The 16078-nt window shown below is 37.7% G+C and overlaps 1 pseudogene; it reads left to right on the top strand.

Annotated features, from left to right (window-relative positions):
- Window positions 1-2984: 2984 nt before the first annotated feature.
- On the top strand, window positions 2985-4672 carry LOC148554257 (uncharacterized; annotated as a pseudogene).
- The last annotated feature ends 11406 nt before the right edge of the window (window positions 4673-16078 follow it).

The following is a 16078-nucleotide window of genomic DNA, read 5'->3' as shown; positions in this document are numbered from 1 at the left end:
GACCACTTGAGTTGCTACACATTGATTTATTTGGTCCAACAAGAACTCAAAGCCTAGGTGGTAAACATTATAGTTTAGTGATTGTGGATGACTATACTAGGTTTGGTTGGGTTTTATTTCTTGCACACAAAAATGAAGCCTTTTCGGCCTTTGAACCTTTTTACAAGAAAATTCAAAATGAAAAGGATTTGAAAATCTCTTTTATAAGAAGCGATCATGGAACTGAATTTGAAAATAATTTGTTTGAATCCTTTTGTGAGGAATTTGGAATATCTCACAACTTCTCGTGTCCAAGAACACCACAACAAAATGGTGTTGTGGAAAGAAGAAATAGAAGCATACAAGGGATGACAAGAGCTATGCTTTGTGAGAGTAATGTTCCAAAATTCCTTTGGGCTGAAGCGGTAAACACAACTTGCCACATTTTGAATAGAACAATTATAAGGAAATTTTTGAAGAAAACCACTTATGAACTTTGGAAAGGCTACCCACCAAACTTAGATTACTTGCACATCTTTGGATGCAAATGTTTCGTTTTAAATAACAAAGAAAATTTGGGAAAATTTGATCCAAAGGCTTATGAGTGTTTGTTTGTAGGATATTCCACAACTAGTAAAGCATATAGGGTTTATCATCAAGATGCTAGGATTATTGAGGAGTCCATACATGTTACATTTTGTGATACTAACTTGGTACAAAGCATTTTTGAAGATTGTGATGCAGGAAATCAAGCTCAAAAGGAAGATGAAGCTGCTCAAAATCATGAAAAAGAAAATTATGGACAAGCTGAACCAGAAACTGCTAATGTTGAAAATTCAAGAGACAATTCTATTTTGTCTCATGAATCTGAAGGAAATCCTGCAGCCAGCAGCGTTCAGAACCCCTTGGTGATTGAATCTGCCTCCAAGTCCACCAGACCTCGTGAATGGAGATTCTTGAAGAATTATCATGAGGAATTTGTCATTGGGGACGTATCTCATGGAGTGCAAACAAGGTCTTCCACTAGAAAGGCAAATGAAGGATCAAATATTGCCCTTCTTTCACAAATAGAACCTCAAAACGTCAAGGAAGCACTTAGTGACCCTTCTTAGGTTAAAGCTATGGAGGATGAGCTTCTTGAGTTTAAAAAGAACCAAGTATGGATTTTGGTTCCAAGGCCAAGTGGAAAGAAAGTGACCGGCACCAAGTGGATTTTTCGGAACAAGTTGGGAGAAGATGGTAACATTGCAAGAAACAAGGCAAGGCTAGTGGCACAAGGATATGACCAAGAAGAAGGAATAGACTTTGATGAATCCTTTGCCCCTGTTGCCCGAATGGAAGCCATAAGACTTCTCTTAGCTTATGCTGCATATTGTGGTTTTAAATTATATCAAATGGATGTGAAATGTGTATTTTTGAATGGAGTGATAGATAGAGAAGTGTATGTGAAGCAGCCTCCTGGTTTTGAAAATAAAGAGCATTCTAATCATGTTTTCAAATTATCTAAAGCTCTCTATGGTTTAAGACAAGCTCCTAGAGCTTGGTATGAGAGACTTAGCTCTTTTCTTTTGAAAAATAGTTTTCAAAGAGGCACCACTGACACAACTCTATTTATCAAGAACTCTAATGATTCTTTTATTCTAGTCCAAATATATGTTGATGACATTATTTTTGGATCAGCCAATGAATCCCTTTGTTCTGAATTTGGAAAACTCATGACAAGTGAATTTGACATGAGTATGATGGGTGAACTTAATTTCTTCCTTGGGCTGCAAATTAAACAAACTGAAAAAGGTATTTTCATTCATCAAGAAAAGTATGCCAAGGAATTAGTTAAGAAATTTGGTATGGAAAATGCCAAACCCATGGGAACTCCCATGCATCCTAGTTCTAAATTAGATAAGGGAGAAACTGAGAAAGATGTTGATGAGACTAGGTATAGAGGAATGATTGGGTCTCTTATGTACTTAACTTCCTCTAGGCCCGATATTGTGCAAAGTGTTGGATTGTGTTCTAGGTTCCAATCCAAACCAAAAGAGTCACATCTTTCTGCAGTTAAGAGGATCATTAGATATGTTCATGGCATATTCAATTTTGGTCTTTGGTATCCTAAGATTGATGATTTTTCTGCAGTTGGTTATTGTGATGCAGATTTTGCTGGTGATAGAGTTGATAGAAGGAGCACTTCAGGCTTATGTTGCTTCCTTGGGAAGTCTTTGAATGTTTGGTCAAGTAAGAAACAGCCAACTGTGGCTTTATCCACTGCAGAGGCTGAGTATATAGCTGCTTCTTCTTGTTGTTCTCAGCTTTTATGGTTAAAAATACAGCTTGTCGATTACAAATTAAATGCTGAAAATATTCCCTTGATGTGTGATAATATGAGTGCCATTAATATTTCTAAAAATCCAGTTTTGCACTCTAGGACTAAGCATATTGAAGTGAAATTTCACTCAATAAGAGAACATGTCCAAAAGGGAGATATTAGTATTCAATTTGTTAAATCAGAGGAGCAATTAGCAGATATGTTCACAAAACCACTAGCTGAGGATAGATTCTGCATGCTTAGGACTTGTCTAGGAATTCTGAGTTATGATTCTTTATTTGAAAAATGCTGATGTATTTGCTGGAGCTTTTTGTCTCATAAACAGGTATGAGACAATTATGGGCAGGTGATGAACGTTTCCTTCAAAATCAGCGTGTTCTGGGCTTGCTTCAAGTGAAACTCAATCTGGGCCAACTTCAAAATTCAGATCATGAGTGGTCCAAATGTATTTCCTTAAGTCAAACCATCTCTGGGCCCAAACATGAATGTTACAATTTTTGGTTAATATTTTTTGTTGGCCTGTGTGTTTAATTTTTTAAAAGGGTTTTACTTTAATATTTTTTGTTGTCAAAAACTTTTAGTTTGATTTAATTTTTTTCTTCATTATCTTTAAGGATTTCGAAAATTTAAAATTAAATTTCCTTGTTTTGAAAATCAAATCAAATCTTTCTTTTATGAGGTCATGTCTTTTCAAGTCTTTTCAAATGGTGATGCAGTTGCATGGTTTTGGAAATTTTCTTTTGGGTACGGTTACCAACATTCCATCTCTTCCCTCCATAACTCCTTCTCTATCCCTTCGGTTCTCACCACTACCCTCATTACTCTTTTTCTTCTTAAATCAAATAACCACCAAATGAGGAAGAAAACCATAGCACACAAGCCTCCTCGTGAAAAGGTGTATAAACTTCCATCCAAGCCCTCCACTCGCTCCCAAGACCGAACCTTCACACCTTCACCATCTCCTCCAACCTCTCCTCCTCGCACTGCTCCCATGGCGCGAACCAAGACTACACCACGATACCCTGCCCCTGCCAAGCCGACGCCACCACCTAAGGCAACGCCATCCAAACCAAGCTCTTCGAAACCTGGCTCATCCAAGGGTAAGCGTCCTGCTGTTGAAGAACCTGTTCCTGAAACAGCAAAACCTAAGTCAAGGTCTATTCCTGTCCGCTCACAAAGAGGTAACCCTCATCGCCCTCTCAAATCTGTTAGAGAACCAGACATTGATCCTTTTGCTCACAAATCACACTACATGACATCTCACTCAGACTATAACCCCCATCGTTTCAAATCTGCCATGAACCACATTTTTATGAGGGAGTTATTCAGTATCATATTCTATGTCCATCTTTTCTTGCTGATTTACCTGATTTGAAAAAGAAAGGTTTTCCTTTTGTTGAAAATTTGGAGTTTTTAGACTGGAATCACCTTTTCAAAATAAAAAAACCTGTATATCCTCAGTTAGTCAAAGAATTTTATGCAAACATGACTTACCATAAAGGAAGTGTGTATTCTTATGTTAAGGGCAGAGACATTATTTTGAATAATGAAACTATCAGTGACTCTTTGAAGTACACTGATGTTGGGCCGTGTGCTTATACATCTGTAAAGTGGGATGATGGAGTTGGTATCTCTTACCATGATGCTTTGGCTCACATTTGTGAACATGTTTCCTTAATTGATGGCATCACACCCACTCACAAAGCCCTAGGATATGAACGTGCTCAGTTGCACCGAATTGTCAACCACATCTTAATTCCTCAAAGTGGTTCATATCAAAGGGTTTCTTACACGGACACACTTGTTTTGTATGCCCTAATCACTAAAACAGAAATCTCTTTTGCCCATTTGATGGCTAGATACATGTTTGATTATGTTAGAAGTGTGAAAGATAAAGCACTACCTTATGGCATGTTTTTAACTTGCATATTTGAGAATTTTGGTGTTGATCTGTCAAATGAGGATTATGAAAACAGACATTCATACCTAAAAGGGGGTGGTTCAGTGAAACAGCAAAAAGGACCAACTAGATCTGAGAGAGTGGTTCTAGATGATGATGATGAAGAGTTCATTCCAGATGACTCTCCCCCTCCTTCCACCGAGGGTACTTCTATCTCCACTGGGAAGAAATTTGATCTGCTGAATATGGTCAAGGATGTCGCTCAAGAGTTTGTTTCCCAATCAAATCACATGATTGCCATGAGCAAGGAACAAAGGAAGCTAGCTAGCAAGCATGAGAACTTTCTGAGAAAATCAAGGGACAGGGTGGCTGTGCTCATGACCTTCATTTATAACCTTCACAATGATGAAGACATTGCCACTGATGTTGAAGAGGAAGCTGCTTCGGAGGAGAATGGTTCTGATGCCTAGGATTTGTCTCATGAAAACTGCTGCTGCTGCTCTCCTTTTTGTCTCATGAATTCTGTTTCTTTAGCTACTTTTGAACTGTTTCATTTTGGATGACTGTAATAACTCTAGATATTGCTGCACCTTTGGTAGTTTAGTCAGTACTTTGCACTATGGACTAACTCTTTTCTGCAGGATGCAAGACTTTGTTTTTGTTGATCTTGCTTATTATCCACCCTTGATGACAAAAGAGGGAGTAATAGCAATAGGATAATAGATATAGCAATAGGATAATAGATCATAGCATTTCTTTCTTTTGGGATTTTTTGCTACATTAATTCTTGATTTCACATGCTGAATCATTTTGCTGATGATATTAGCTTGATATTGGGCTGATTATGTGATGTTGCTTATTTGATATCCCTTAGCCAAGATAAATGTATTTAGCTCTTTATTGTGCTCTCTTTAAGAACAAAAAAAAAATAGGAACAAAGATGAAAGCATAAACTCAGGGAGAGCTAATCTTGAAAAGGAAAATGGGAGCAACATAAAAGCAAATGACAAAAATCAAAGGGAGTTTCTAAACCTCACTCAATTTATTTCTTTTTTTATTATTGCTTAAATCATGTTTGTCATCAAGGGGGAGATTGTTGAGTTCAGAAATTAATTAGTGATGACAAACATTATTTTTGGGCAAAATAAATAATTAGGGTTGATTAATTATATTTACTTATTACTAATTTTTTATTGTTGTAGGCCAAAATTCCATAGCCCAAATGGAATGAAAAACAATCAGCAAGGTTGATGAGCTGAAAGCAAAAATCAGAAGCCCAAAAGAAACAAAGCCAAAACGGGTTGCTTAATGGAAATCCAATCCAAGCTCGTATCCATCCCACAAAGCTTCTCTTGTAAGATTGAAGTCTTCATTCTTTCAATGTGCAACGTTCCTCTCCTCTCTGACCAAGTCAAATCAAAACTTCAGAAAAGTAAGAAAGAGAAAGAGAGAGAGCTTCCTCATCAAGCTAGTCACCAAAGAAGCAAGAGAGAGAAGGATTAAGCTTGAAACACAGAAATCTAAATCAGAAAATCCAAACCAAATCAAGCTTAGGTTATAGGTAAATCATTTCCTCATACATGCAACTCGGCTTCATCTCTTCTTCCCAACTCTCTGCTCTATCCGAAATGGGATACAAGGGAAAGAGGATTTCTGTTCTTCTCTGCTGTGTATCTACGGTCTCAAACAAGACTTGGGGACCAAGTTGGTTTTCAAGGGCTCAGATCAAGTTGACCATTGGAAAATTTCTATGGTTGCTGTTTTATGGCTTTCGGTCAAGATGAAGAAGTCAGAAGCAAAGTTTCTACTCTAAGGTTTAATGAGAAAAATTGATTCTGTGGGTTGGTGAAGCTCAAGGCTCAAGGTGTTGACCTTGAAAGAAGAACCCAGCAACATGCAAGGAGATAAAAAGAGGTTTGCTGTTCATTCAGAAACCAAGGAGAGAAAACCAGAGTGTGAGAATAGTGTTCTGCAAAGAAGTTTCTCTACTTGGATAATGCTTTCTTTCAAAGAAGCATTCGGCCAATACTGAAGAACTGTATCTGAGGTTTGTGAATCTGGTTATGCACATAGCTAAGAGGCTGCTGATGAAGTCAATCTCCTTCATGTTTTACAGATTGTAATGTATTTTTCTATGTTTATCTTTCTGTAATTTCTTGTGAGAAAATGCATTGTGAGAAAGCTCAAGTAAAAGCCATGAGTGGAAAAAGGCTGAATGATACACTTGAAAGAAAAGCCTAGAGTTATTTTTTGATTTCTTTAGATATGTTTATGTCTTGTATCTTGTACCTGTAAGGTATCCCTTTCTTAGTTGGGTTAGCACGCACTAAGAATGAATAGTTAGGTATTAGCATAGCCAATGTCAAGTTAGGTTAGAACTTGAGTGTGAGAGAATTGGGTCAATCCTGTGAAATTGGTGTATGTAATACTGTTAACTATAGTGAAATTCTTCCATAGTTGTGGAGGAGACTGGATGTAGGTTGCATAGCACAAGACAACCGAACCAGGATACATGCTGGTGTTAGCTTTTCTCTTCTCTGCTGAGTTCTGTTTTCTGATATTCATGAGACAAAAATAAATTGTCTCATAAATTTCCGCTGCTGAGTTCAAACAGAACCTGAATTGAAAGTTCATTTTAAAAGGGTAATAACAGCAACTTAAAGGAAGGCATAGATTCAACCCCCCTTCTCTAAGCCTACCACAACCTTCACTACTTATGTGCCAATAGATAGTGCTAATTAATCGTATCAAGACAGCAACACTCTTCTGGATGATCCTTTTATTTACCGTCGTCTTGTCGGTTGCCTCATTTTTCTGACCATAACTCGGCCGGACATCATGTACACCACACAACAGCTTAGCCAGTTCATGGTCTCGCCTACTAAGAATCATTATGATGCTACCATTCGGTTCCTAGATACCTCAAGGTCAGTCCTGGAAAAAGCCTTTTCTTCCTTAGAAGCACTTCTCTTCAGATTTCCAGTTTCAGCAATTCTAATTGTAAGAACCAGATTTTTGGTAAACAGACTTTTCTGGCTGAAAAAAATTAAAAAAGAAAAAGAGAATTACGAGGTCAAACTTGGCTTTATGAGGGTAATTAATCCCTCTAAGTCAAATTTGACTAATGGATATTAAATACTATCTTACCATTGGCTTAGTTACCACACCAAAAATTTTTGAGCCGTAAAAACACTTTTAGTGACGATTGTGTGTGTACTGAGAAAAATTTTAGTAACCGAAAACCTCAAAACCAGTGGTAAAAGTAATTTCTATTCAAGTAAATGTGTCTCTAGATTTATATTAGCTATCCCTTCATGATTTACTTCTTTAAGAATAGTTATTAGCCATTAATTGTTTTACTGTTCGGTAAAAGATATACAAACCAAATTTCTGCCTAGTATTCCACAAATGACTCCTAAAGGCCCCGAATCCTCTTGCTTGCTACTCAAGTAACTCAGCCCCCCTCTCTTAGCCTCTGGGTTGAGATTATCTCATCCTCTCATCCTTCTCTGTTGTGTTTTTAACCATGAGTAATTAACTGCGGTTAACTGCAGATAAACACGTCATTATGACGCTGACTGTGTTTCCTGAAAATCACGCCCCTTCTCTCTTGCTATCAGCCTATTTTTCTCTAATTTTTTCAGTCCTCTTTTATCACATTTAATTAGGTTAGACTTCAAATTTTATTTAAGGTAATTACCAAGCAAAAATTCAATAACATTTTACCATAAAGAGAGAGATAAGAACCGTGAGTGAGAGAGGAAAAACAGTGAAAATTATACACATACTACCTGCATTTTCAGCCCCTTATTTCACCATTCATACACTATTCTTCAAGTGTTCTTCAAGGACTCAAATCATACAAGTAAAAACTCTTGCCCATTTTCGTCAATCTTTGCGTTTATACTGAATTTCGGCTAGGTAAACTCTTGTTCTTTCTCCTTTCCTTTTTCTTTAAAAAAAATAGTAGCAATGATGAATCCTTACTCTCCTCCATGTATAAAGAAATCCTCTTAAATCACCCATGGAGCACGCCTAAGGAGTTAAGGAGTTTTGAGCTCACAGTGGTTGAATTTCGACGTTTTGCGACACTTTGGGCCCAAAAATAAAACTTACCACCACCAGCTGTGTTTCTCCCCTTGTATGCATGTTTTCGTGTGTGAGAAAGGTTTACTAACCGAATTACATAAGAGGTAAGGGTTAGGATTAGTTAGAGTATAGTTGTGCTTGTTTTTGGTGCTTATATGAGCCAAAAGTTAGAAGTAAAACGGTAAAAAGCGGTAACTAGAATAAGTAAATAAATTAATAAAGGATAAATTTGGTTTTAAGTCCCTTATGGTGAAAATTGGCATTTAATAAAAATATTAGAAATAATTTTAATCATAGGCAACTATTAAGACTAATCCGGTGAAATTTTGACGTTAAATAAGGTTAAACGGTAAAATTAGAGTACTTAGGGGCATATTAGTAATTTCAGGCATAATGTCAAATTAAAAATGAATAATGAACTTAATGAAGGAGAAAAGGTCTATTAGAAAAAATATGAAGATACAATGGTAAAATAATAACATTAGGGGTGTAAGCGTCATTAAAAACCTAATGAAAACGGTACAAAAAAAGTTAAATAAAAGGGGTAAAATGGTAAAATGTGACAAGACTGAGATATTTTAAGAAAGAGCCGGGCACTATTTTTTATAAAAGAAGGAAGGAAAATTCCCTTAGAAATAAATTCTGTTGAGATGTGCCGCGAAAGAAGAAACTGTAAACCCTAAGGTGCTAAGAAGTACTTGGCAGAGCAGACTTCCATCCCGCCTGGCCAGAGATTATATGAACGTGGGGATGCCCCCATATGGACTGTTACTCATTGGGAGCACCTTGTATTTTTTGGCCATTCTTTATTAATGCCGTGATTGTATTTCGGGCACCGGTGCGCGACCGACCCAGTGGAGTAGCCATATCCGGAGTTGGGCCGGGTAACGTCGGGCTGCGAGTAGCCAACCGATGCATGAGCTCGTGACCTGCGTAGGACCAGAAATGTATCATACTTGGTTGCTACATTTCTTTGCTTGTGTTTGCTTACTTGTATATGTGACTATTATACTGTTATATACTTGTGATTGCATCTGTTGTATGATTAATTTCTGTTGTGACCTTATAAATGATTAGACTTAGGCTGTGGACTCCCTTAGATTTTTCGTATAGTACCCTACTAGGAACCTTAGGTTCTCACCCCCTTTTTTCCATGTCCGCAAATGGGGACCAACGTGATCTTTTTTGAGTACCCAGCGTACGGCAGATACGTGGACCCCGTGACGGAGAGCGCGGTGTTTTGGGGTAGTCCGCCACCTACTATCTTCCCGACCATCCTTTCTCTCACCCTCTGCTCAGCCAGGAGTTTGACCCTAACATGCCTTATGATACACTGCTATCCGAGCTTCACCACGGCAGAGGCCAGTATCCTTTTCTGCCTTACCCTATGAACATGGCAGAGCCAATACCGGAGTCTCTGATCATTGACATACCCGAGTATCCATCATGGTTCAACCCAGAAGAGGATCAAGTGGTTTCTGATGTACCTATGCCCAACACTTCACCACCATCCCCTGTAGCTGAGCCAGGATTCGACGGGCCAGGGGTTCCTGAAAGCTCTGGTTTTGCACCTTCAACCGAGTTTAGCTCAAAGGCATGGATTGACCAAATGATGGCGGATCTGTACTCTAGATCTTTTGAGACCGGGAAAGAGGACTCCACAGAGGATGCGAGCAGCAGCAACATCACAGGCACGTTAGAGTGATTCTCTCGCTTCAACATATTGTGACAGCAGTTTCTGGATATCCAGTATCAGCAGCAGCAGCAGTAGTAGTAATGGTAGTAGTCTTAATAATAGTGGTCCTTGCTCTCGCTTTTGAATAATCTTTTTAGAAGGCTAGCTCTTTTTATTTATTTAATAATGTAGATTGGGTCCCAGTCTAGGGTGGCTCTTGTGAGCCGGGGCCTGTAAGCATTAAAGATGAAGTATGTAATTAAGTATGAACTTGGGTTTTGTGATGAATTAAGCCTGCGGGCATTTCATGTATGATATGAGTATGCTATGCTACGCTTTTTTTTTTCATTTTCTGTATTAACTACTTAATTTATATTATTCCAATATGCGCGACTAGATACACGATTCTCGACTAGCGCTACAGGCTCATATGTATACACTTAATATATGGTCTAAAGTATCTAAGGCTGCTAGCCTTGGTCATGACAGGCTAGAAGTTGAGTCGTTACACAAATTGGGTCGATTTTCCGGACACTCATCATTCTCTAACTGGTTACTCTTTCTTCGTAGGGGATTAGTTGGTTAATTGGAAAGTTGGAAAACCAAGAAACAAAATATTGTGGCGCATTCTTCTACTGAAGCAGAATATCATCCTTTGGCCAATACTACATGTGAGCTGCAATGGATTCTTAATTTATTGGATGCTTTCCACATTACTTGTGAGGGTCCTCCATTTCTTTATTGTGATAATCATACGCACTTCACATCACAGCAAACTCAGTCTTCCATGAATGAACCAAATACTTGGAGGTTGATTGTCATATAGTGCGTCAATAAGCCCAGGCCGGTGTCATAAAACTTCTTCCCATCAATTCTTCTTGTCAATTGGTTAATATACTTACTAAACTCTTATCTCCTTAGCTATTTCATCGGAACTTATCCAAGTTGGGAATTATTGACATCTTTCATTCACTAGCTTGTAGGAGCATATTAAAACTTAAGCAGCAATTGGACCAAATAATTGTACAAACAATTCTGATCAGGCCAACAACAAAGTTCAACAAACTTGATTTTGTCTACTATTTTTATGGGTTAAGTATGATTTTTTTTCTTAAGGTTTAGGCCGAAAATTTTATTCATCTCTAACCTTTTTTTGCATTCGAATTCATCCCTAAGGTACAACTTACTTTTAAAATTGTCCTTTCTCTAATTTTTGGACAAAAATACCCTTGCATAGAATCACATTTACTCTCACTTTTTTTTATAGATCTACCGTTTGTGCACCCTCAAATTTCAAACAATCTTAAATTAAAACAATTTCAGACAAGAACTGAATATCTATGCAATTAACAAGAAGAAGAACAAGAAAAATCAACAACAACAACAAGAACATCAAAGTACTAACAAAGGCTGAAGAAGAAAAACCAGTAACAACAATAACAACAACTAACAGAGGCCGAAGAAGAAGAATCAGCAACAAGTAACAACAAAAAGATGACGACTCAGACCACTACCACGAGCAATGCTAGAGGCGACGTGACGAGAAGAGGACGACTTCGATCACCGCTGCCAATGTATCTACCTGTCCGCGTCGCTGCCGCCAGCGTATCTCTGCCCGCCCGCCTGCGTTGCTGCTGCCAGCATCTCTGTCTGCCCGCATCGCAGCCGCCAACGTATCTGCCCCACTCGTGTTACTGCCCAACGTCTTTGCCCGCCCGCGTCATTGTCGCCAACATATTTGCCCGCTCGTGTCTTTGCCCACCCGCGTCGCTGCCACCCACTTGTCTACTCGCCTTTTTTGCTCTCCTTTTCGGCCACATCTTTGCTCTCCTTTTCACTACGATCTTTGCCACCTTCTTCTGCCGTGGGTGGTGTATTGAGGGGAGATTTCATTCGTAGGATTTGAGAGCAGCAGCGGATTGAACAGACATTGAGAGGGGGAACCACACGCAAGGCAATGCAATAGAATAGAGCGATGGCCAAAATGATATGATGAGGGTGGCACGATTTTGAGCGCAGCACAGTGGCAAAGAGTCCTCGGAGGTTTTGCGTTTTTCTTGAGTCACAGAGGGAGAGAGTTTTTTTTTTTAAAATTTCAATTGGGGAAGAAGGATATTTTTATCCAAAAAAATTAAAATGAAGTTACACTTTAAGAATGAATTTGAATACAAAAAAATATTAGAGATGAATAAAATTTTCATGTTAAACTTTAGAAACTAAAATCATACTTAATTTTTTTTTTTTGTACATTATTGTCTACACATTCTAGAAGTTGTTAGTTATAGTGAATTACCATTATGTTAGCACCAAATTTATATCCTCAGATTTCATAAATTCTTAAGATTTTAGTGAGTTGTACATTTTATAGGAAATTTTTGTATATATATTAATTAATGCATAGACAATACAATCTCTATTTTATTGTTAGCAATTGAAACTCTTTTCACTCAATTTGGCCCTAACAACCTTTTAATACACTAATCCTAATTTAACTTGAAGATCGGTACTACACCATTAGAAGTCCTTGTTTTTTATTTCTTCACCTCTGTTCAATAGTATTTCCAAAGCAGAAGACCATAACATACTAGCCTAGTTCAGGATCTAGGTCTAATTAATAATTATATTTTAAAAAAATTCATACACTTTTTAATATGTTGGAAATGCTCGTGAAAGAATTGAACTCATAATTGAAGATGTAATATTAAGTCTAATTAATAGAAGGAATAAACACAGAGAAAAACAAGAAACATTGAGATGGTCCCATGGGAACATCACTCAGAGCTGATCAAACTTCTCTGATTCTTCTACAACACTCCCTCCCTTCTCCTTCGGCTCTCATTCGGACTTTCTTATTACTTTGACTCTCAAGTATAGGGTGAGCACGAATTAGATTGGTTTAGATTTAAGGTAAAATTAGAATCAAATTAATTAAATTTTATTTGGTTCGATTTAGTTTAAATTTATGTTTTTTTGTGTATGTACTCAAACTAAACCAAACTGATTAAGAACGAATTAGTTCGGTTCGGATAATTGGGTACCTGATGAAACAGAAATTCATAAAAAAAAATAAAATTTTTATCTTAAAAATTCTATGAATATAATAAAATATAACATCAATATAAATAATCCAAACATGTTAAACATCAAATACATTAAAAACTAAACACATTAAAATCCAAACATATTAAACACTAAAGACATTAAAATTCAAATATATTAAATACCAAACACATTAAATACTAAACACATTAAAATCCAAACATGTTAAACACCAAACACATTATAAGCTAAATACAAAAGTGTAATAGAAATAATTATTCAAAGGAATAATTTTTCAATTAATATATGGTCGGGTCTATGAATTGGTTCGAGTTCTGCACCCCTAGAACCGTTATCCGAACCAATTATTAAAGAGAGTCATTGGTTTAGTTCGAATTAGACCCAATTACCCGTTAATTTCAAAACTAATTTAATTAGTTCGATTCGAATTCAAACAGATAATCGGATATTCGTTACCTGTGTTCACCTCTAATCAATTAGTTACTTCTTCTTTCTCCATTTTTCCACTATTCAATTAGATCTGTTTTTTCTTTATATACCAATTTGAAATTATGTTTACATAGCTGGAGAAAAGTGCTACCATGAAGGCAATCTCTATACTCCACAAGGTTTCTCCTTTTTTACCCACTTCTTTTTACCGTTATTTTTATTCTCATATCTCAATGTCAAGTGTTACTAATAAACAATGAAAAGTGTTAGGAGGTCAGAAAATTTTATAATTTATAGCCATTAATTAGTTATTATTAATATTTTTAATATGTAAAATTATATCTAATAGTGTGAATTTACTCACATTTTTTTTACTAATTAAATACTGATCAAATTTTAATAAAAATACTGGTCTTTAAACTTTCTATTATTCATTCATTAGACACATTGAAATATATTAATGTACAAACAAGACCTTCTAACTTTTTATATAGCGTGCCAACCTTCCACAAGGGTTCTTATAATAGTTTGAAGAACCTTGAAGATGATAATTTAAATGGAGAATTTAATTGAGCGAAAAATTTTCAATTGTCACATCACTTGTTAGAGAGACCTGATAGTCATTAATTCATCTTAATAAGTTGTTAATATTTTTATAATAAAAATTGCGTCAGAGACAAATATGAATTTGCTGGTCAAATTTAAAGTCGAAATTGAATAAATTAAAACTTGAATTATCAAATTGAGATGGTAGTAGGGAACTCTTGAAAAAATGTTGAGAGTACGAGAGAGGGATCGAGAGTATGGGAGGTGGGGAAACACTTGGGGGGGAACATGGACACAGAGTAAAAATGGTAAAGATCCTAGGATTTGGAATAAAGAAGAGTATCAACGCTTGGAGCTTGATTTGTTCTCCGTTTTTATTGATAATCTGTCGAAAGATATATCAAAAAGAGAACTTTTTAATTTGTTCAAATGGACAGGAAGAATTATCGACATATATCTGTCGTGAAAGAATAAAAATGGCCAGATATATCTGTTTGTTTTTGTACGGTACACCACAAAGGGAGGTTCTTTGAAGGCTGTTGCAGACATGAACAGTATGGTACTGAAAGGCAAAAGGTTATTTGTTGGAGAAGCTAAGTATAGAAGGGGAGCTATGGAGAAAATTACGAAGGACAAAGTGCTGGAGGTTGCGATCAGTAGACAAAGAGGGTGGGTGTAGCTGAAGAGAAAGTGGTGAGCCAGTTGTCAGATGCACCCGTTAAAGAACTAGATAGTAATGGATGGACAAAGAAGCTTGAAGTGCCGATAGCAAGTGAGAATGTCGTCTGGTTGCAGAGAAGTATTGTTGGAGGTACGAAGACGGCGATTGATTTTAATTCACTACAGCAGAAGATCCATCGGACCTGGCCAGGTGTCACACAGGTAAGGGAGTTGGGAGCGTATAAAGCAATGATAACGTTTGATATGGTACTTAGTGCTGAAGAAGCTTACACTTTTAGAATGAACGAATTATTAAAATTGTTCTACATGGTATGGAGATGGGACGAGACTGAGAAAAGCGAGTCTAGAAGGGTTTAGTTGGAATGTTATGGAGTTCCATTACATGCATGGTCAAGGAATACTTTTCACAGGATTGGAGAGCAATGGGGCGAAGTGGTGGAATGTGATAAACTGACAGAGTCATGTAATTCATTCAGTGTGGGTAGAGTCCTAATTGATACGTGTGCTTTTGATATGATTAACGAATGGATTTACGTTACAATAGGTGCAAGCGGATTCGATGTTCTTGTAAGAGAAGTGGGTGGAGAGGTGTATCGGGAGGAATGCTTTCGAAAGAGGAAGGAGGAAGCTGAGAACAGTCACATGGTGAACGAAGAAGAGATGAAGAGATGCAGCATGAACGGAGGGTGGTTGGTTGGGATCAGGCGGCGGTACTGATGGCGGTTGACCATAGAATTGCCGAACAAGAAAGGGGCAGTCTGGTAAATTCATGTCTAGTTTTAAACGAATGGAATCAAAATAATTCAAATTTTCCTCAAAGCAACGAAAATCAAGCGACAATAAATGATAAGGAGGATTCACAGGGATCGTATGAAATTAATGAGATTGACTCGGAGGATACGGTTTCAAATATCTATGAAGGATATGCTTGTCAAAGATATAGTTACACAAAGAAGGAGAGTGGGCTGGGAATTAAGAGGCCCAATAGCATTATTGTGAAACAAGACAATGGGATGAGGGAGAGGGACCGTGGGATTAGGCCAACGGTTGGGCTTGGTAACCGAGTCGGGTCTGACCCGGGCCCAAGGCTGACCCGACAGGAAATGGGAACCCTGAGTCATGATGGTGAGAACACGGCGCCTCCAATCTTGGGTACCAAAGAAGAAGGGACACAGAAAGGGGGGAGGAGGCCTGCCGACAGGACGAGTCCGAGGTCCGGGAGCAGTGCGCAGGGCCAACCCGGCAGGGACGGACGCCAGCTGCTACGCGCAACGAACCTGGACGTATGGGTGATGCAGAGGCAGCCTCGCGAAACCGGGTGGGTGGCGACTGTGGTCTGCGACGAGAGCTGGGGATCTGCGAAAGGGCGGCGACTACGAACGGGTCCGATGAAGGG

This window comes from Arachis ipaensis, chromosome B7, assembly GCF_059453495.1.
Source record: "Arachis ipaensis isolate K30076 ecotype BB chromosome B7, ASM5945349v1, whole genome shotgun sequence".
Classification (NCBI taxonomy): domain Eukaryota; kingdom Viridiplantae; phylum Streptophyta; class Magnoliopsida; order Fabales; family Fabaceae; genus Arachis; species Arachis ipaensis.
Note: the sequence above shows the minus strand (reverse complement) of the source record. Positions and strands in the feature narration are given on the sequence as shown.